This window comes from Dromaius novaehollandiae, chromosome 3 (genome assembly GCF_036370855.1).
Source record: "Dromaius novaehollandiae isolate bDroNov1 chromosome 3, bDroNov1.hap1, whole genome shotgun sequence".
Classification (NCBI taxonomy): Eukaryota; Metazoa; Chordata; class Aves; order Casuariiformes; family Dromaiidae; genus Dromaius; species Dromaius novaehollandiae.
The window spans coordinates 61,992,449-62,014,646 of NC_088100.1; the positions used below are offsets into that span (position 1 = coordinate 61,992,449).

A 22,198-nucleotide genomic window follows, 5' to 3' on the forward strand; every position below is an offset into this window, starting at 1 on the left:
AACTTCTCCTGAGCTGAGATGCAAAAAAATAGTTGCATGCCACTCCACTGCAGGAGGAAAAGTGTCTGGCATTGTATTGCTGGCTTGCAGACAGGCAGGAGAGCCAAAGTGCTTGTCGTCAGGAACCCTTGCACATACTTGGGTTGCAGCTGAAATTTTTAAGTTACACATACATATTGCACAACTTTGGAAGCCAAGTCCTCCAGGTGATTTAAACCAAATGAGTGATGTGTTCTGAGGACACAAATGTAGATATACCTGAGTACACCTGAGGAGCTGACTGGTGTGTCTAAACTGCCGTCCTAGAAGATGTGTAAATTAGCCTGCCCTGTGTGTTATGCTGCTCTGCTTAGTCTGCTGTGAGCCAAGCTAGGCTGTTTAAAAGCAGGCTTGTGAATCTCTACACTGCCCTGCATTCATGGCAAAAAGAGACTTATGCCTCATTTTTAAAACCGGCGTAGGCTCCAAAACATAAGGCTGCTTTATAAAAATTGCCAGCTTCCTGATCTTCATCTCCTTCTTGAACTTTCTTCCTCAGACTTAGCTTCCCTCCATCCCCACCGTTATTCCCAAACAAATGCCCTGGCTAGATCTACATGAGCAAGTGTAGGTGTCTGCCCTGAGCAGCAGCTCTCTGCTAGCTGTGAGCAGCCATTCTGCATGTACTGAATGACATGACAACCCTTCAGCAACAGTACATACACCAAAATAGATTATTTCTCTTTTCAGAGGAAAAGATGTGAAGTTTGTAAGTTTAGGGAACAGGGATCTAAAGGAGATAAGAGTGTAAAAGACATTACTGCAATTCTATTTTTGAAATCCGTTACGTATGTGTGTGGTAACCCAGATGATGGGTGGACTGCACTTTCCCACTGCAATAATTACATTTCCTTTCATAGCTAGGTTTGGGGACACATCCAGACATTGCAGAACACATCAGTAGATGTAGTGTGGCTTACTCAGACTCCATTTATCAGACTATGTCCCAATTATGTTACATTTAGGAAAGAGAATAATTTTCTGCTTATAGCACACAAAATCTGTGGCATTCTAATCCTAGTCATCCTACTATATGACCTTGGAGAAGTTGTTTTACTGCTCTTTGATGTTAAAAAATTCACTCGCCTTATAGATGGATTTTAATACTGTGCCAAGTTTTTAAAAAAATCAGAATCTAAAGTTAGCCTTCTAAGTCCATATTTAGGGGCTAAATGAGGTGATTTATTTTCCTGAGCACCCAGCTACTGTCTCTCTTTGAGGCCAGCTGGAGTTTTTGGGTGCTCAGCACTCTGAAACATGAAGCAAAAGAAGAGTGAAAGCAGCTGCTTGTGTACCCATGCAGAGAAGCTCACTGATGTGGTATGAGGCAGGGATAGCAGTCCGTCTGTACTGGCTGTTTGTCACAGTGACAGTGATGGGGAAATGTGGGTGGGATTAATCTCACTAATTTTAACAGTTTAAAAATCGGATGTCTACCTTAGGCCGGTTGTTCAAAATTTCATTAATGGGTCCCTTTCGTTCAGTGGATCCTGAGCAGCTCTTAGTGGAGACAGATTTGTACCCCTAAAGTGTCATTCTGCCACCTAACTGACTGTGAGATGAGGTATCCTTTGAGATGTTCAGCTCTTTCCACTGAGTACAGTGATATATAAATGCTTAAATGACTAGCTCAGGCTCTGCTGATAGTAAAGTTGGCATGTGATTTATTGGGCTTTAGGTAAGTCTGAGTGTGTTGCAGAGCTGTTTGTCGCTGAGGAGAACAGTGAAACCCATCACAGGTTGTGAAAGGTATGATCATGTGAAAACAAGGAGAAATAGTTGAGGCTTGCAAGGAAGAGAAAATATAAACTTGACTGTGATCATTGAAAACCTATTCCATATCGATGGAAAGGTTTATTTCCACTGGAGAGCTTTGTTCTTCTGGGGAGTATTTGAGGAGGAAGATTAATTTTCCCACGGGAGAAACAAGCTTTGAATAAGTCAGCTAAAATGGATTGGTCTTATGTGCACAGCAAATCTATAGGAGAAACAGAAGACGTTTACATGCTCCCTGAGGAGGAACCATGACAAGCAGACAATTAACCAATTCCCCCAGATCCCCAGATTTAAAGAACCACGTAATGGCTTAATTGAGTTGAGTTGCTGAGAGTGCAGCACTGCACTGAGATTCGTGCTGTGAAGCATGCTATTCCCAGAGGCATCCATCAGGTTTTAAAGAATTGACTTTGCATGCTAATTGACCCAGATGTGCTTGATTTTACCTCACAATCTCCACTTCATTGAATTACTGGTAAAGAGAAGGGAATGAGAAAAAAAGACTCAATTTTTCTCATGTACTATATTAAAAGGGAAGCTTTCCCAAAGCAACATTTTGTAGTGCTGAACAAATTGTTTGACTTGAACTGTAGCAGCATTTATTCCACTTTTTTATTTCTCGAATGACTGAACACATATTTGCAAGGACTAGGGAATATTCGTTAAGCCAGTCTGCTTGGCAAAGGAAACGTAGGCATCGTCACCAGAAGAATGAGCGTGGTACAGATGGATGGGCGATGTCTGACCTGTCTGACCAGTCAGTGTTAAGAAACACAGCTTGAAGTCTCAGCGTTCTCATGGCTTAATGGAGTGCTGGCCTGACGCAACAATCAATAACTAATGAAAATCAGAATTTCACTATTTTTATCTTTAGGAAGGCAAAGAGCCAAGTCTGAGGAAGCCAGGTTTTGCAATGTGAATCAGCAGCTGAACTCCTCCATGTTACCAGAACGGTAGACACCTCATTTTGGCAAGCTATGGTCCCATTTTATGTATGTGTGCACATCACTGGAGCACACAGAATAATTAGTGTAACTCTGAGGGCTCTGGTGCCCTGTCTCTCTCTCTCTCTCTCTCTCTCTCTCTCTCTCTCTCTCTCTGTGTGTGTGTGTGTGTGTGTGTGTGTGTGTGTAGGTGCACATAAGCATGCACAGAATTCCCATTTTTGTTCCTTGTCAGTTCACAAGCATTAACTGATTTACAAATCAAGTATCCTTGTATTGTAGGGACCGAATCCTCCTTGCTAGCTGCATTCTTGGAATATCACTGGAGGCTTTCTTTCATAAAGAAGTGTGCTCTCTCTCTACCTGGTTAATGATTTTCAAAATTTCTTTAAACAGTACCAGCAAAAGACATGTGGATAAAATTCTGTATATTCATATTTAAACACATTGCGTACCATTGAAATTAGGGGAGTTAGTCTGAGTTTGCCCCATTATTAGGGGAGCAGAATTTAGCCCCTGGTGCTTGCGGATAGCCATGTTTTGTACTAACCAGTGAAGGTATGGAGTTCTGCTGTGAAGGCATTCAGGACATATACTTCTTTTGTTAAAGACTGTATGCTGTTTATGGTCAGATTGTTTTTTTTTTTTTTTTTTTTTTTTTTCCCCTCCTTATGAAGGATCTCCTCCAAACTGCTGAATCATATTGTAAATGTAGATCTGGTGATTTTTCAGAATTTGAATCATAGTTGAGCTCCCTGGATATCAAGCTGTGAAGCCACATATGGGCTCAGCAGTTTGGCAGCCACTGGGTACAGCTTTGGCAGTATCATATTCACAGTCCAGATGTTGGATGGTTCAGCCACAGCATACAGCACATTGGAATAGAGCAACAACATGGCTGAAAATTATAATTTACTCTTCTTAATTTAAATACCAAGTTTTGTAATGTTCTTGATAATTTAATCCAAACATTAAGCACCAGACTGCTTTACATGCAAATCTGTATCCCACCCTAGGAGAAAGATGAGGTTATATCCCTCATGTAACAACTCCATTTGCCATGAGAAACCTTTTTGGAGATAGAAGATGCTTTTGCTCTTGCATTGTTCCTGCCAAGCTCCGCCATGAAAAGTTGTCCCAACTAGGCTCACTTCTGAGGTGAATTCTGGATATCGATGTGCACAGGCATTAGCAAAAAGCATCATGACTCTGTGGAACCAGAAGTAAGGTCAGAGTGGTACCTGATTTGTAAATATAATAGGATCATATTATTACGATGGTTACAATAAGCAGCTCACATTGTTAGCGAGTCCAATAGCTCAAGAGCATGCTCATACTTATAATACTCCATACTCACATGCTTATTAAGGGACCTTGGCAATTTCCTCAATTTTTAGAGTTCTGTATCAGACAAATCCAGAATTTTTCTTTTTTTCTCAATGAAAAATTAGAGAGCAGCATTTCCTTGACACCAGCTCCTTGTGGTCAGCGCATTCAGCTGGAAGGTTGGGCACCATCCTTGTAATCTCAAATCTGAACCAGAAGGCCCAACTTTACTCCATGGAACTGAGCAGGAGCTGGTATGTTTGGACCAACTGGCATTTTCTGATAGTAAAGCCCTCTTTCAAAAAACTCCCACAACCATGTATAAAACCTATTGGTTACATCTGCAGTGTGCTTACTGATTTTTGAGCAAAAAAAAAGTTCTTATTTCGTACTTTATTCATTTAAAGTGTTATTTTACTTTTTTTTCCTTTTTGCTCTTTGCCTCCCCTCAGAAAGGCCAGTTGCTGAATGTCTTCTGTTTCCCTCCTCTGTATTGTGCTGCTGCCTACATGTACTTCATTTTAAATAACAGTCTTTATTCAAACTGTGTGCTTTGGACATACTAAAATTTTGTGCAGGTGATACAAGAAACTGATGAGAGTCTCATGCATCAACATATCTCTATGACAACAATACTTACTAAGTCTGAAAAAAAAGCCACTGTTGTTTTGCAGGGCATTTAAAAGACAGACCTTTTTTTTTTTTTTTTTTTTTTTCCTCATAGCGAGCACTAAATCTGGAAAGGAATAAACAATGAATCACCTAGGTCAGATTACTTGCATATGTCTGCATAGAAAATACATTGTGCCCACTGTGCTAAAACTGCACCTCTAAGTCTTTCTGAAAGACGGTGGTGTATCTGAAAGCTTCCTTCCCCTGCCAACCAGTTAAACTGAGCAGTTTGTGACAAGAAGAAGTACTGAAGGAGGACTTGTGTGGAGTATGAGATATGGCAGAGATATGCAGACATCTCTTTGGGAACTTTTATGTGCCAATCTCATTGCCAAGTAGATAGACACAAGCCCCCAAGAGGAATATTGTCCCAAAAGGAAGAAGGGAGTTAAAGTCAGGGAAAAGGGACGTTGGAAGAAAAAAGGCTTCCTGGGCTCAATCGGAGAAAGAGAATATTTTGGAGTGGAAAAACTAGTCTTGAAGAGAAAGTGAGAAAAGCAGCAGAAAAAATATGAAAGAAGCAAGACAGCCTTTTGTTTGTCTTGTTTTGTGTTTCTGCAGCTGAGGTGAAGCTGAGTTCCTTGAAAGAGTGCATGAAGTGAAGAAAAGCAGCGCAGGCCCTGAACCAAATTGAATGACTGGCAGGAGAAAAAGCTCCAGATGAAGAATATCGTTAAGGTATTCGGTGCCAGCAGATGGAACTGGTCTAGATTCTAGAAGAATCTAGAAATAGAAAAATATTTTTTTTCCAAGGAATAGATAAGTATAATTGTTATTTAAGTAGAAATTAGCATATTTTGGCACTACTCTAGATAATTTCAATTTTTTCCAAAGCAATCAGCTACTTAAATGCTCACGTATGCAGAAGTGTGTAAAGAGTTTGAATAGAGCTTTTGGTGAACACTTTATTATTAGTAGTGAGAGCTAAGAGGAGGAACTATGAAAGTTTGTACCAATTAAGGATTTGCCTGACAGATTCATGAAAGTTCTTGATTCTTAAGACGGCAGAAGACCAGCTCAGATAAGATGTCTGAGGTCAAGTCAGAAAACTCCACCCTCAGTGGGTGCAATTGTAAAAACTATCAGACAAAAAAGTTTTTGTGGTCTGTGTATTGATTATTATTTCTGTCTTATCCAGGAGTCCAACAGAGTGAAATCCTTGAATATAGTCTTGCAGTGAAGAATTCGTTATCTCAGTAGTTGAGACTTTTCTGGTCCTTTTTTTGACAGAAGAAGGTCAGAAAGTGATTGGTATGTTTACAGAGTTTCTTTTGAATTTAATACTGTCAAATATGAATATTTTAGTTTTGCATAGTCGAAAATATGTTTCATAGGAAGAAATCATAGAAAAATGAATGTCGCAATTCTATGTAAATTAAATGCATTCCACAAGTTCTATTAAAAGAATCATTTAAAAAATTCAAAAGAAACTGAGGGAAGTTTTTAAGAACTATATTTTTGGGAACCAAAACAACTGTAATAGAAGCAGATGCTTCCACAGAATATACAACTTACCACTTTGGATATCCAAACAACAATGCAGTAAAAGGATTGTTGTGTTCCTGGAATTATGAGATACACATGAAATGTTTTTAAGAAGCCTAAATTAACTAAAGATTAAGTCATACTGAGTGCAGATGTTTCTTCTAGATCATCTGTGCCTAGACTTCTCAGCTATTAGGTATCTTGGATACTGTTAATCCTGCCCTGCATCTAATTTCCACAGCGTAACAATAGTCTCATCCTAAAGATACTGATCTTTCCTCAAGTGTTTCATAATATGCAGTTCCAGCAGCTCTGTATATGTACTCGCACAGAGATGAAGCATCACCTCTTATGGTGTGAAAAGGGATACAGGCTAATGATCATTGCACAGAGACCCACTGTATCATTTTACAGCAGGAAGGAAGGCAATAGTATAGTTCAGATGTAGAGTTTACAGGCCATAGGATCTGGTTACATGGTGCGTATTAACACTTTAGCTCTTCACCCATTCCTCGTGTCTGGGTAGCAAGTGCCCTGCTGTGATACTGGATTTGGGAGGAAGGCCATCGTGTTTCCTACAGCTCAGTGACAGGGGGTTTTGCACCAGGTGCAACACAGGGTTTGGCAGGAAACTTTATTCACTACATAAAAATGACCAAATGCTAGTCAGATACCTCATTTCAAATACCTTTGGAAGGTAGAACCAAATCCTAGAATAATTTACGATCTTCAGTGCAGATTCCAAAACAGCAAGTTTGTGAGAAAATCAGACATAGTTAAAGGTTAGACAATTACATAGAAGCCTTAAAGAATGAAACAGCACTACTCGCTGACCTGAATTAACAACTGAATTAAAAAATTGATTTTGTTACCCCAGGGCAAGAAAAATACAGTGTGTGCTGAAAATACTTAGCTGCACAGTGGAATTTAAATGCCACAGGGTTTTTTTTTAAGCCTGGCAGAAAGGAGAGCTAGTAAAAGGTTGGAGGGGGTAACTAAAACTCTCCAGTCCTTTGTGTAATACATGAAGAAGGAAACATTTCCCAGGGAATATATTATATCAATGGTTGCTATATATATGTATTTCTTGAAGTGTGATGGTGGTTTTATCACTGTAAAATATACTACAGAACAATTATTCACCTATATCCCCCAGGATAATTTGGATCTCAGTGAGTTTTGTTTTTACTTTTGCTTTATAAGAACACAGTATGAAGTCACTGGTTTGTTTTTTCTTTTTTCTTTTCTGAAACCCAGAATTAAATTCTAGGTTTTGCTCATCCTTACTTGGATTAGATATGGGTCAACACTAAATGATCTCTCTCTTCCATTACCAGAACAGTAAGAGGTGTGTTTTTATGGCATTTGAACCTTAGAGTATGAACCTGAGAAAACCTTCGCCGCCCCAACCCCTCGCAATCACACAGTGAGATCTTTCCAGGCCTCTGGTTTTGCTCTCCTTGATGCGTGGAGTCACTAGAAGAAGAGTTTGAATGGTAGCTCCACGCATTTCTTTGAGAAAGGAGACGTAGATAAAGACATCCAGGGATGACAAGTTTACGTGATGTGAGTTACTGTAGAGTACTCTACAGTACTACAGAGTTACTGTAGGACACTGCAAAAATGAAAGCTAGAAAAACAGTAAGAACAAAAAGATGTGTGAGACAGCCATTAACGTCTCTAATCACTGAGAATGATGAGTATATTTCCTGGATCTGCATTTCCCCACCCACATAGCACAGAATGGTTCCCAAAGAACGTTATTATCTGGGAAATAGAGTCTCTCTTTCACAGTATGCATTCCTGCTGTACTAGACCTAAAGAACTTGTCTGGCAAGCACATTCTTTTCTTTTACACTGTTATTGTGAGAATTGGTTCAAAGACTTTTTTGGACTAGTCCTGTTTCTCTAGGACCTGCAGGAAGACAGTTGTTAACTGTTTTCAGTATACTGATGGCAAAATTACCTTTTCGGGAAAGTGAAATCAAGAACTTTCTCCTCTCTCTCTGCGAAAATACTACTAAAGGTTATTAAAGACCTCAGCAATGAAACTTCTCCTGAAAGAAGAGGATAGAACTTCAAAGGAAAATGAAATGCCTGATTGTAAGTAAATAATGAAAATATGGATATAACTGTAGATGGTGCAGCTCTTTGCATAGGCCCTTCATCTCCATGCAAAAGCAATGGTTTTGTCTACACTGTCTGCGTCTTTTGAGTGGAAAGGGACAGGGACTGCATTTTTTGTTCTTTTTAATGTCAACTTGCAAATAACCTTCAGGATGGCATTCATTAATAACTTTTTATACTTGAAAGCAGCAAATCTTTCTGCCATGCAGATGACCTATACTGCATATTTTGCTGCTGGATCTGCTGGATTTTCTAGGGAAGTTGGTTTCCCTCACTGTATTTGAGGTAAGTTGTAAGGCATTCCCTAGTGCAAATGAATCCAGCAATGCGGCCAAGAGGGGAAATACCATAAAATCTTTCATTTGTGTTCAGAGACCCTATTACTCTAGTACCTATAGTATCATAATCATGTTATGGAGATGAGTAGGTTGTCACACGTGTTCTAGGCATGGATTTGCTCTAGGGCCATGAGTCTGTAGCCCATTTCCCCTCCCTGCTCCCTGAACCTCTGCCATAGGTAACATCTGCTCTCCAGATCACAGGAGGCTTGCACATGACTTGCACCTTGTCATATACTGCTTGCACCTAGCCCTTTATGTCTCCTCCAGCTTGGGGAAATGTGGCCATGAGACACTTGAAGTAGCAGTTTGATCTTTGTCAGTGAGATCGACTCAATTTAGAAGCATAATGCTGAGAGGTCAGATCTGGGCTGGAATATGTTAAAGGGCTGTCAGAACATTGTAAGCAGGAAAGACAGACGTTGCAGCCACCAAGTGTTTGACTCCAGCAGAGAGTCTTGTAAATGGGGATGTTTAATAGACCGTGGAAAAGTTAAAAGGAAGGATTAGACAATGGGTGGGGTCAAGTGCACTTAAGTAACTATAACTGCATAGGGTAGTGCTGTAATTAAAATTGCTCCTTCACTCAATCTGTTGGCCTCAGCATCAGAGCCATGCCTAGCACAGGCATAATCTCAGTTCCAAGTGGCTTCTATAATTGGTCTGAATCATAAGAAAGCTTTAAAACTCATATATATGGTTAAATTTAAAAAGACAGGTGGGAGAAAATACCTTTATTATTAGGACTCTTGCATAAAAGTGTTAACCACTCTATACTTTGAAATGAAAGTATTTGTGATAGCTGTCTGGAAATCAAAACTCTGCAAAAAGAAGTCTCAATTTCTATTTTGCCATGTTTAAAAGAACCTGTTTTTTTTTTTCAATGAGCCTTTTTTTTGGAAAGTATTAGTGTCAGAGATAATGTTTATCAGAAAGGTTTTGATGCAAAATGTCTGTGAAAACTATAGGGATTTTTTGTTTTTAAATTAAAAGGCCATTTTTGACTGAAGAATGTTTTTCTTGAATATTTTTATCATCTCTAGCAAGCATACAAGAATTATATAACTCCATTAAATGCTTAGAATAATATTTCCAATGCATATTTTGCTTGTTAAGTTAATGGAGTGTTTTCTTGCACACCAGGCCAGAATCACCTGATGAAATTTGAACTGATTGCTCTAGGCTTACATTCTATTTGAATACATATTTTGTTCAGGCATTTAGAAAGAAGGTAAATCTAATATTCAAAATATTGACTTTCTCTTTGAAATTTTTTTTTAAACAAATTATGAGATTTGCTGCTCTATGCTTTGTGATGGTCTTGCTAAGTTCATGCTCAGATTCACCTATATTTTTAAAGTGAGAGGAAGCTGACAAATGCCCTCTTCACAGCAGCCACAGAAATGTGTGAAACTCTAAATAAATTATGGAGGAGAGAAAGAGGAGGCAGGAAAGGGCTATTTGCCTGCTAATAAAAGGATTATTTGGAATATGGTACTTCTGTGACCCAAAACAGCACTTAACTATTTCTTTCATATTATATTTCTTGTATCTGGCATGTATAAATTCAGCTGGGATCCTGGCTTCTTAGAAATCCCTTTTTACATAAAAAAAGAAGTGACCTTACTTCCTCAAAAGTCCTGGCCAGTCTTGCTCCTTCTACAAGCTGCCTTATACATGCATGCCTTATACATGCATGCCTTATACATGCAGCCATGTGGAGTACAAGCAAATAGTTTATCCTCCTACCCTAACAAGGTGTTCTGGGAAACAGACCTTAGGACTGGATCTGAAGTTGGCGTGGAAACTGGTGGAGCTACAGTGGAGCCTGTTTACCAGCAATACGGCTCTTAAAGATGAACTAATGTTGTACTACCAAGAATTTTTTTGCTCTTTTTTATACCAATGGCATAATCTAGTGACAACTAAGAAATACAGGGACCACCTTGGGATATAAGTAAAATGCCCCATAAGAACATGAGAGACTGGAATAAATTATGGTGGATGATGGGGGAATTGCTGCCTGGGGGTTTCAAGAACAGCGTCTTTAGGTGTTTTGGACAAACATCTGTTAGGCCATAGGTGGAGGTAATCCTACCCAGAGAAAGAGATGTGGATTTGATAATCACTCAAGAGCCATATGACTTGTTTGCCAGATGTCAGTAGTGACATTTCAGGTAATTTAATGTGAAGCTCTCAAATGACTTGTGAAAATCCTCAGCTGTGTCTTTCTGGCTGGATATTAAAGACCTGTATTTCTTGCAAGTGTCAAGTGCAGAAAGCTATTGTTCCAATATTTTGTCCCAGAGAGGGATATATTCTCTTAGTACCATATGTTTTGAGGTTGGGGCACAGTGTAAAAGCAAAATCATAAGGGGCTGTATTTCTGCCTGGTCCTTAGTGAGATCATGAAGGGTCTCCCGAAAGATAAATATAAGTCACTTTGTTATGTATTTTCTTAACATTATTTTTGCGTTTAGCTCATTCTGAACAATGCAAGCAGGAAAACAAAAAGACTGCCTTTTGTCTTAAATCACTTGAATTGCCACCGAAAGCTCATCTCCTGTGCCTTTATATTCCTACAAAATCTTTCCTAAGTTTGTACAGCACCAAGCACAGCAAGGCCTTGGTCCATGACTATTAACTTTGGGGACTACCACAGTACAAATAATACAGAGCAGTAATTTGTTGTGAAAAAGCAGATCCACACTGTATCAATGATACCCTGAGAAATGCAGGCAAGGTTTCAGAGCAGGAATCAGAGTTGGCATGAGGCCAGGCTGCTGGAGCCGTGCTCTGCCCGCTGTGAAACGCACCATTGCTCTCAGAGGGGAGCCGGTGGCACGTACTTAACGTGCGCTCGTGAGGCTGTTTGACTAGCCACTTCTGTCCTGTGGGTGTAAGCGGAAAGGATACTTCACACATAAAGATATCTTTTATTTGCTGACTGCATTGTCGCAAGAAGTTTCTTTTGAGCAGCAAAGTGCACCGGTTCAGGACTATAAATGCTGGAACCCATCCATGATAAACTAGACTCTCCAGGAGAAAGATATTTCAATAAAAAGCAATCCAAAATGTCTTCAGGCCTAGAAATAAAACATGTTTTACATTCAGGCAAGCCTCTCTCACACATCTCTGCGTGTACTGTCCAGGTAGCTGAGCCTCCTCGCTGAAAGCCTGATAGGAAGGAGGACGTTTGCCGAGTCCAGTGGGAGCACGAGGGTTGTGAGCCTCGCAATCATCCTTGTGACAGCTCCTCAAAGCACAGCCGACTCCATCCCCACGGGAAAACACAGCCAAAGATGCCTGGCGTGGGTGGCAGGGGAGGATGGAGTTGCTGGCCTCCCCAACCCAACCACGTTTCTGCACTGTAGTAAAACTGCTGCCTGGACGTGGGCACTGTGGGAAGGCAGATGCTGGAGGTTGCTCCCACAGCATCATGCCAGGCTGCAAATCCCAGCAATGAGACAGAGTCTGTTAAAGAAAGATTTTACATTGTGTTGCCTAGAGGCAAACGTTCAAGCAACAGTTAAAACGGCTCAACAACTCGTCCATTAGAAAACAGGGTTTTTTTCCATAGTTGCTTCCCAGCCTTGCATATTCAATCCTACTCACTGCAGAGATCCAAAACTGGCACAAGAGGCCTCTTAAGTATTAGGCTGCCCTGTGTGCTTGGCACCAAATTCAGACAATTTTGAGAACAGTTCAGATCTTCTGGAGGGTGTTTTTTTTTTTTTTTTTTTTTTTTTGTATTTCTTTCCATAAGAAAGCAGTTCTATTTTTAGGACTTGGCCCAAACTGTTGAACCCAGTGGTTTGAGTTTTACTGTTGTTGTTTTTCCTCTCTGCAATCAAAATGAAGTGGTTCTGGCTGATCTAAGCTGAGCAATAGTGCTAGTTCTCTTAAAGTTATACTCAAGGAGGTTTTGTAAGTGCATCTGTGTGTATATGTGCATGGAAAGTTTCTCTCCATTTCCTGGAATAAAAGGGGTCTTTGCTTCCTCTAAACCTGTGGTCTGTTGGTCTGTGCCTGTAAATGTCTCAACGAAGATTGATTTTATAGAACACTGTGAAGGGGGGCCTAAAATATAATAAGCTATTAAAGTACATCTTATATTTGAGGTTTATCTCCCCAGTCTATTCTGTTTTCTTTCTTGGTGCAGCTGTATACCATGCATTGCCTGGTGTTTCAGTGGATAACGAGATTTGTCTTCAGCCTTTAGAGATACCAGAAAACTCCATTTTTATCACCTGTGGAAAGTCAGAGAGCATAACTAAATCATGACCAGAGCTGTGACTGAAACCAAAGACCCCCTGTTGCCTGTGGCTACAGGGCATGTGTATGTCTTGAATACTCAAGGACGAGAAAAAGTATAGCTTCCTCTGCATGGTGATATGCTTAGGCTAATTAGCCATTTTTAGCTATGCTGCTTTCAGGACCCAAGGGATTATGGCTAACATGGACCTCTCTCTTCACTTTGCATGTAGTGTAGGAAGTTGTTGTTTGCTCTCGCTTTGTCTTGGACAGTCTGTCCTTCTGTTGCACAAGGTATCTGAGCAGAGAGGAGGACAAGTGCCATTGCTTGCTTGCTTGGGAGCTTTCCAAAGAAACAGGGAAGGGCAGGTCTGAGCTCTTCTTCCCCTTCTCAAGTACAAAGTTGAAAACAACCACTTCCCACCTAAGTGCAAATGTCCACCAGATGACTCTGGACTGTCCTGTCTTTGCAGAGCATGGCCAGACCCCTCTACTCTGTGTTGTAGTTTGGGCTTTAGTTTGAAGAGAGGAAGGTGCCTTCTAGTAATTCAGAGTATGACAGCTGAGCCATTGAGGACAGAATTTAAAACCTAAGCCTGTCCTCAGGCTTTCCCTATTCACTAGCTAGGGTGGCTTTCTCCTTGCTGTTAATTTCAACAGCTTGCAGGAGGTTTCCATCCCATGTAACCATCCCCTGCGTAAGTCCAAGAGCCTACCCTGGCAGGGCTGGTGGCTAGTTTCCTAAGGACAAGTCATCCTGGCAATGCTGCTGCTGAATTACTTTCTGGGCATAGACTTTTGCTCTTACTAATGAGTATACATTTAACGGCCTTCGTTCCAGGCCTTAGGGGCATCCAAAAGGCTATTTTTTAACATTTGAGTGCTCTCATCTAAATCATAACAAATTGTCAAACCATTTACAACTGCTTCCAAATGTAAGTCTAGTGCCAGGTCTTAAATCCTATGGAAATTCATGTGGAAATTCCTATGGCATTCATATGGAATTTATCATTTCCCGGGTCTGAAATATCTCAGTTCTTTTCTGCCTTTTGGCCCCAGATTCTAGAAGTTCAGAAATGTGTGAAGTTCACAAGAAAACTTATTTTTCTTTCATTTCTATTTTGCTTTTGTTCAACAGTTCCAGCATTTTTTTTTCCTGAATCAGTCTGAATTTAATACAGATTCAGGAAACATTCATTCGGTTTTTTTTTTCTTTTTTTATTTTTTCACACTAACTAATCTGCCTACATTGTAAAAATGAAATGTGCACTTAGCAAAGAAACTTGGATGAATTATTGTATACTAACATATGTTTTTCAAAGGACTAGAGGTGTTAGGTTCAGTTTCCTAGGCAAATTCTAATACAAGTAATTACATTCTGTCTACTGCATTTCTCTGCCACTTCAATTGGTTATGGTATTCTTCCTCAATTTTTGCCCAACACTTTTGCATAGCTCTGTTGAGTAGTGTTAAATATTTGTTGCCCACCATTGCAGTAGTGACTTCATTATAGTGGCAGTGATTAAAGTAATCCATTGGATGAGTAAAAGTAGTAGCATATTTTTGTGATATTTACCATCAAAAATACTCATTAGTCCAAAACTCTTAGAGTAAGACATGTTTTTAACCAAGACCAGGTAGTACAATAACTTGTGACATAAATCAGCAACACACTTAGCTAAAGTTGCTTTCAAATGAGGAATGTCTGATGGTGACTTTGGTACAGCAATATAAAAGGATCACAGTGGGCCATCTGTACGGATGTCTTCAAACTGTGACCACCTTTTTACAATGGAAGCTGAGATGTTATGGTAGTGGGTGAGTTAGAATATATATGATGTAAGCAGAGAGAGAAAATGATCAGGAATCTCCAGCCTGAAGCAGAAATCCGGACAGGGAAGATGAGGGTTGCTCCTCTGCACGATGCAATCAGGAGCATAAGCCCTATGTCGCATGGGGAGAGCAGGAGAGCGGGACGGAAAGGTCACAATGACAATACCTCCTGGTCATAGTGGTTGAAACAGCCTGGTACATGACTGCTACCTAATTCCGGGCAACTTTTCCACTACTCTCCAATAATCACAGCATTTAACAGCTCCCTGTGAGAAGTAAGTCTTTTTTTCCCCCACATTTCATCACATCCATTGAGGAATGGTAGAACTGGGAGCTGTGAAGCCAATGTTGGAATGCTAAATTTAGCTTTTCTTCACTGTGCTACAGAAGAAAAAAAATCCCTTAATTTGCATGGTGCTTTTGCTGGCAACTGTCAGCATTAAGCACTCAATTAATGAGCCAAAATCATTACTACTTGTTTCCACTGAAATTATACCTATTTATTTAATTTCGCCCGCCCAGACTATTAGACCCTCTGTCTGTTACTGGAAGGGATACCAGACCTGCTGATCATGCAGTGACTCTCTGGTCCAGGTTAGGGTTGTGCTGCCTTCCATTTTCATCTGCCAGTGGGTACGGAGTGTCCTCAGCCCTGAATGATAACTTTAGTTTTTGATCTTTTCTTTTTTCCCCTACCTGTTTTCAGATTTGTTTAATAGCTGGCTCGTTTGTTTTGTTTGATATCTGAGGTCATTATGTGATTGTGTTTAGAAGACCAGGAACACTGAGAGGAGAGCCAAAGTTGCCCAGATTTATGTTTCATTGGTCTAAATGGTTGTTGTTGTTCCATGCCAGAAAAGAAACAGTGGTCTGTGCTTTCAAAAAAGAGCCAAGCAAGGTAGAATGATGAAGGTGCCTTTGGGGAAGATGAAGGAAGGGACCTCAAGGCTGAACCATCCAAACTTGTAAAAGGAAATAGCATTTTGATGGTTTTGACTAACAAAATTAGTAGTCTCTAAATCAAGTCTGCTTGCTACCAACTCAGCTGTCAGATGGTGAATGCTTATAGATGGTCCAGCCCTCCTGATTGTTTTCAGTTCTTTTTTTTTTCCTGAAGGAGATGCCAGAGTCCATAGTGGCCCTCCCAACACACACTCTAAGGGCTTCAAAATCCACCCTGAGGAATAGTTTTCAAACACAGAACTACAAGACAAACAAAGAAGTATTTTCTTGAGTGTATATTCCACTCAGTTTATGAACTCTTGTTTAATAAATTCAGCTTACACATATTTTCTATTCAGCTACTTTGGACTGAAATTCAGGCCCTTGGAACATTTTCTTGTACTTAGATTTTCTTGTACTTAGATAATGCAAGAAAAACAAGTAAAAATATCATAACAGAATTCTTTGTATTTTCTTGAAAAGCACCATACACAGCCAATACTGTGTTTGTAAAATTGGTAAGCTTGATGTATGTGTCCCCAAATTTCTGAGAATTCCTTGAAAGCTGTCTGTCCTATTGGATTGTGCAACTGCATTGCTTCACAGCATTAGATCCCTGAATCTCATAAATTAAATGTCATGTCAAGTTTTCTCAATTGGGATTTGTCAATTATAGAAATGTCTTATAACTAGCACTGTTTCTAGCTCATTAAAGAACACCTAGAAAACAATACAATTTGGTTTGTGAAGGAAGGTGGTTTCAATCTTGAAGGCAAAGGGGTAGCATTCTTTTTTCTTACATGCAGTGCCACTGAAAGGAAAGTTCACTGTGTTGGGGACCAAAAGTTTAAGTAGTCTTTAGTCCTTTTTAATGCTTATTTTTCCTGGCAGCCTGTGTTGGTCAGATAGTATGTTTAAATGCATACAGATGGATGCAGGTAATCTTCTTGGGAGACTTCAATCTGGGCAGGAGTAAGTCCTGAACTCTATAAGTTTTCTGATTTTAACCTTCCAAGGATACCTTTAAGGAGGAAGTCTTCAGACCCTTGGAGTGCCACAGAAAGTCCCTGAGACAGAGGTGCCTGAGGACATCTGCCCTGCACAGCAGGTCTGAGGCAGCATGCTGGCGACTGCTCTGCCTTGGCTGCAGTGCTTGTGGGCACATTGCAGCAGCAGAGGCACAGCGCAGGTCCTGAGGATGCTGCCATCGATTGTGACATTGTATAACTGAGGGCTGGCATGATGGCGCTGCTCCTGTTTCCTGTTATAGCATTACTGCTGTGACTTTGGGCATCTTTGCACCACTATATTGTCATATTGGCATTTCTGAAAGCATTATTTCTCCTGCAAAAGGATGAAAAAAGTCATTCCTAATTCTCAGTGCACCAGAAAAATATACTTGTAAGCAGTTCATTCTGCTGATCTGACTGAAGATATGAACTTTCTTGGCCACAGTGAAAATTTAATAAATGTATGGGCAATAAAGTAGTAGAATAAACAGTGAGGTAACAAAAATACATTAAGTGAATTTGTAAAGATCCCATTCTTACAAGGGGACGGTGGTATTATGATCACCAGTGTTTTTAGCACAAAGAAGAGCTGTTCCCCCAGTGAAGCTAGTAGAAGTGACAACTGTTTTTGTTACCCCAAATTATAGAAAGAATTAGTTAGTGAGCATTAACTTTGTACCACTGAAGTGGCACAGGATACTGGGTTGTTGGCCAGCATTCACAAAGCATAGGGAGCCATCTCCAGTTGTGCCATGGTTGAAAGCACTTGATGCCAGGCCTGCCGACTCACTGTAAGTCTATGTAAAAAGGTAGGAAGTAAGTGAAGGGCTAAGGCAGAAGCTCCAAGGAGGCCAACAGTCAGGGGAAAAGCTGCTCCACTGTGTGCTGTATCTTGGACAGCTGTACTGTTTTTGGGCAAAGTAAAAAAAAAATATATCTGCTTTATAAGCAAAGATTTCAGAACCACTTATCTGGAACTGAAGAAGGGGAGAGAGAAAAAGAGAGGAAAGAAATATCTTAAAAAGAGATATTTGTGAATGTTTTTCATATCAGTGTAACACTTCCCCTTTTGAGAGAAATGTTAAGAAACATGTCAAATGCATTAGTTTTGGGAAAAGGCCACTCATGGGTTCCTGATCAGGTTGGGTGTCTTTCATTCTGCATATCCTCTCTGCTTAACGTATGGTCTCCCCACAAATATCCAGGGACTGCAGTGCCAATCGGCCAGTTTTCCTCTCATGATAGATTGACGTCTTCGTTCCTGCGTGGTGTATGGCTGTTGCTTATGTGTGCTGAAGTGCTCTGCCTGTTTTGTTTGGCAGCAATGGGCATAAGTGCTCTGAACCCTGAGTTGTTCATAAGGGCTGTTGAGGGTTTTAAAATCTGCATGCTGGAGTTGGATTGGTGAATGTCTTTTTTTTTCTTTTTTGGGCAAACTCCACATTATTTTCCAAGACGTTAGATCACTGTGTAGATCACTGTGTTGCTATATAACACGTAACAGCCCCTGGCTGGAGCCTGGCTGCCTGAGTTCTTCATACAAAGAGGAGAAAGAGTCACTTGAAATTTTGAAAAAAGTACCAATTTCATCTAATAAACAAGGAACCTGTAACCAACAAAGAGATTCCTTTGCCCTGCCAGTCTTCCTTCCTGTCACTCATAAAATGCTGACCTGCACCGCTTAATCACCTGAATGGGAGGCAGCAGAAAGGGGACATGTGGGGTGAGCTTGGCTAGTACCAGAAAAGAAAAAAAAAATTCTCCATACCAAAAAGGAGAAGAAAAAAAAAAGCCCAAACACTAAGTAGGACATGTTAGAAAGGAGAATCAAGATGCATTTTAAATCTAGAAGAAGTAGTGGGTCCGATTCTCAGTATACCAATAATTCCACTCTTTGAGCAGATCAGCGACACCAAGTGCATCGGGGCACTGTGTGCAACACTAATACCGTGTTGCAGGCATCAATGAGGCTTTATAAAGATTTGGCCTGGACAAGCTCTGTTATATGATGTCTTAAGAACGGCTGGTCCACTGACATCTTCTAGGTGCGAATGAGTTTTTCGGAAGTGGTGTGTCTGTGTACACCTATGACTCTGTGTCCACAGTTACAGTGCCATTGGGCTGGCTCAGGTCTGATCCTGAGCTCGGCTGTGCTGCCCCACCCTGGCGCAGCCGTTCAGAGTCTGCTCCATATGCCCTCAAATTAGTTTCAACTTTTAAGAGCTCATTTGACTACCAAGTGTCATGGCATACCGAGGAGGCAAGGCCAGCCACTCCTCCAGGAGCGAAGGTTTGGGAGGTGCTACTCAGTGCTGCCACATTGATTTTCCCAAGGGAAGAGGAATCTTTTCCAGGCCTGATGGGCCTGCCTCAGGGCAACACCCTAATATCATTGCATGAAGTTGTTCTTGTACAGGCAGATCAAGACCGGAGGCTTCTTGTGCTTTGCTGAGCTCCACATTTTTCAGTCTGTATGAGCCATTAGTTGCTTTCTGTCTCCCCTTTGACAGGCGTTTAGAGACATGTCTTGTGTATGAGGTGTATGCTCTTTCTAAAATATGCCTCGCTACAGTCTAAAAAGAGATAGGCCAAGTTTTTTTATTAGAAACGCTCGCTATCAGATGAGACCCGAGAAAGGAATTGGCCTGATAATGGAATGGAAATGCTTTTTTTAAAAAAAATCCGTTTACAAAATGGAGATGGAGGGAAGGGGGAATTAAGTTTAGAACTTAATTCCTCCATGCTCAACAGCCTCATTTACAGGAAGAATACAACAAATCTCTTGTTTTTGCAGCACAAGGGCTTTATACAGGTAAACATTTTGAGAATTTTGCCTGTAGTGTTTGCCTAGCTAGACCATAAAGAATTCTTGTGAACTGGAGGGGAGCTAGTGACATTACATAGCCCCAAAGAGCACTCCATTCCTCCTGTGTCCATTTGCCCTAATGCCGGTAAGGGAGACCGCTGGAGTCATACTATTCCTGTGAAGCCGTCCAGTACATTTATTCTGAGTACAGACACCGTGGTCTTCCATTTTGCAATTACAGAAACAAGAATATCCTGTTGAGCTTTCTCGCTTTCCTCCCTTCCCCACTGCCACTGCTTGGTATGGCTGCAGGGAATATAAATGGAACAGGAAATTTGACCACGTCCAGGATCAATGTCATTAAAGACACGTCTTGTTTTAAAATCTAATTTTACATAACTGCTCCATTATATAATATGCTTTTGTTTGTTGTCTTGATTTTTATCGACGTAGTGTACATTCCCCTGGACCTTTTCATGAAGGAATGTTTATACCTGTGGGCAAGCGCTAATGGTAGTGAAAGGCTTGCATTCATGGGAACAGCATTTAGCAATTCATGGTTGCCAAGGTAAGCAGCAAAGGCATGCCCTCTGCCACTCCACTGCCTCTAAAAGAAACAGTCTCTAAGGTAACAGGCTAGCACCCCTTGAGGCCAAAAATCTTTAGCTTTTTAGACAGAAAAACACATTAAATAATACCAAGGAAAGCATTTTTTTTGTCCAGGCATTTTTTCTTCACAACAGAAGAGGAGCTCAAAGTGTTCTATTTTTGGTTCTGCGCAGGAATTTAATTCAGATGCTGCCCAGCGCATTGTGAACTGAATACCCCTTTGACAGTTTAGTTTCAGGGACACATAGGACTAATGAGCCAAGGCATGACTGCAGTTGGAGGCTGGCGTCTCCCAGGCCTCTGACTGTTATTCAAGTGAATAGGCAATTTTTCTGATCAGCCTGGAATTTGCAGCATTATCAGGATGGTTATTTGGCATGAGCGCTTTTTTCCAGGACACAGCCAATGTGGGAGATTGAGTCACCTGAAGAAACAGTTTGCAGGAACAGCACTTGCTGGGTACTGTTTGCGATGGGATAGGAGAATGGGCTTCTCTTGACCTCGCTGTGTTCTCAAACCACTTGCCAACCTCTCTTTTTTTACTGTAGCCAAAAGGGAGAAGTAGGTGAGTCATCAAATCTTCCCAGTACAAGATTTTAATTGGAAGAACAAACAAACACTAGAGGGCTGTTTTGAAGATTGAAAGCTGACAAAAAGTATAATACGACAGCCAGATGACCTTTCTGCTAATCTTCATGCATCAGAGGTCCACTGCAGGCAGAAAAAGACTGTCTATACCCTCTGCAGGGCTTTCATATGACTTAAACATTGGCAGTGGGTGTGAGGAAAAGTAAAATGGGCATTTTCAGAAATATTTTTTCTTTTAAATCACTTAAGTTATTACAATTGCTTTATGATCGTAAAGTGGCAATTCACAGATGGTAACAGAGTAATACAGGGCATGTTTGTTGTAGTATGTCTTTTAGCATCTGGTCCAATTACTGCAGTTGTAACAAAAGGCCTTAAGGGCTCTTCATGAGAAGGAATATGCTTCCTGGAGTCTTTTTGCAACTTGTTCAACTGACTTGATGTGGATATTAATATAGGGTTTTTTTCAGAATAAAGGCAGGCTGATAATCTGACTTTACTGTATTTTCAAATGTGCAACACATTTTGCATTTCAGTGAGTCTTTGGGAATAAACCTCATTTTACTGAGCTGGCTTATAACCACAACAGTGCTGAGTGATACTGGTGGATGATGAGTCACCCACCTACTTTCAGCAAGGTCACTAGACAGACTTCCAGCTAAGCATTAGTCCGTTGCTCTGGAACCCTGACCAGGACCTTTTCTTGTAATGTGCTCTCTAGATTTCAGTAGCTGCTACCAGACTAGGGATAGGGACCGCACTAATGAGACTTTTTTTCTCTTTTCAGGGTTTATTCATCCATTTAGCAAAAAGGTGGCTGATGACAGAATATCAAACAATCAATGTTCTATACAGCACCTGGATACTGGAGCTTTTAGCATATTCTTCCTATAACATTTGAAGTTACCCATTGTCCAAATATTTTTGTACTAAAGAGTTGGCAACTTTACTTAAGTGGTTTGTGTTTTCTCTTCAGACATATACCAGAGAGGCAGGACTCTTATTCAAACCTTATTTGAGTCAAACCTCTCAATACTGCAAAACTAGACTGGAAATGACATGGGTATAAGACTTTCTTAACAGATTTTCAATATTTGTGCTTCTGGTCCTGGTTGGCATGACCATGGTTTCAGCTTTTCTTCTGAAATGTTGACAGCTATTTCCACATCTATCCCAGATCTAGAAGCACAAAGCATAGAAAAACATTTGTAAAAAAGAACCTGCCATAACCTTTCAGGAAGCAAGGCAAGCTTTGGATAGTACTGATTCTAAGAACAGGCAAAAGTATTTTATTTCCCTTGGACTACTTTTCCCATCTTCACCTCAGCAATTGATATGAAACCTGAAGATATTAAGACCCAGCCCTCCTACATGAACACGGGGAAATTTAGTAATGCCTAATGATATATATATTAGCAAAAGGAAAACAACTGAACAATCAAGGGGTGA

General features: G+C 40.5%; 1 long non-coding RNA gene across 1 annotated transcript; it reads left to right on the forward strand.

The window, feature by feature from the left end:
- Positions 1-5,322: 5,322 nt before the first annotated feature.
- Positions 5,323-21,684, forward strand: LOC135328025 (uncharacterized). Its single transcript, XR_010388752.1, has 4 exons — positions 5,323-5,435; positions 5,896-6,008; positions 8,269-8,345; positions 21,537-21,684. It is a non-coding gene; the product is annotated as an uncharacterized LOC135328025 (long non-coding RNA).
- The last annotated feature ends 514 nt before the right edge of the window (positions 21,685-22,198 follow it).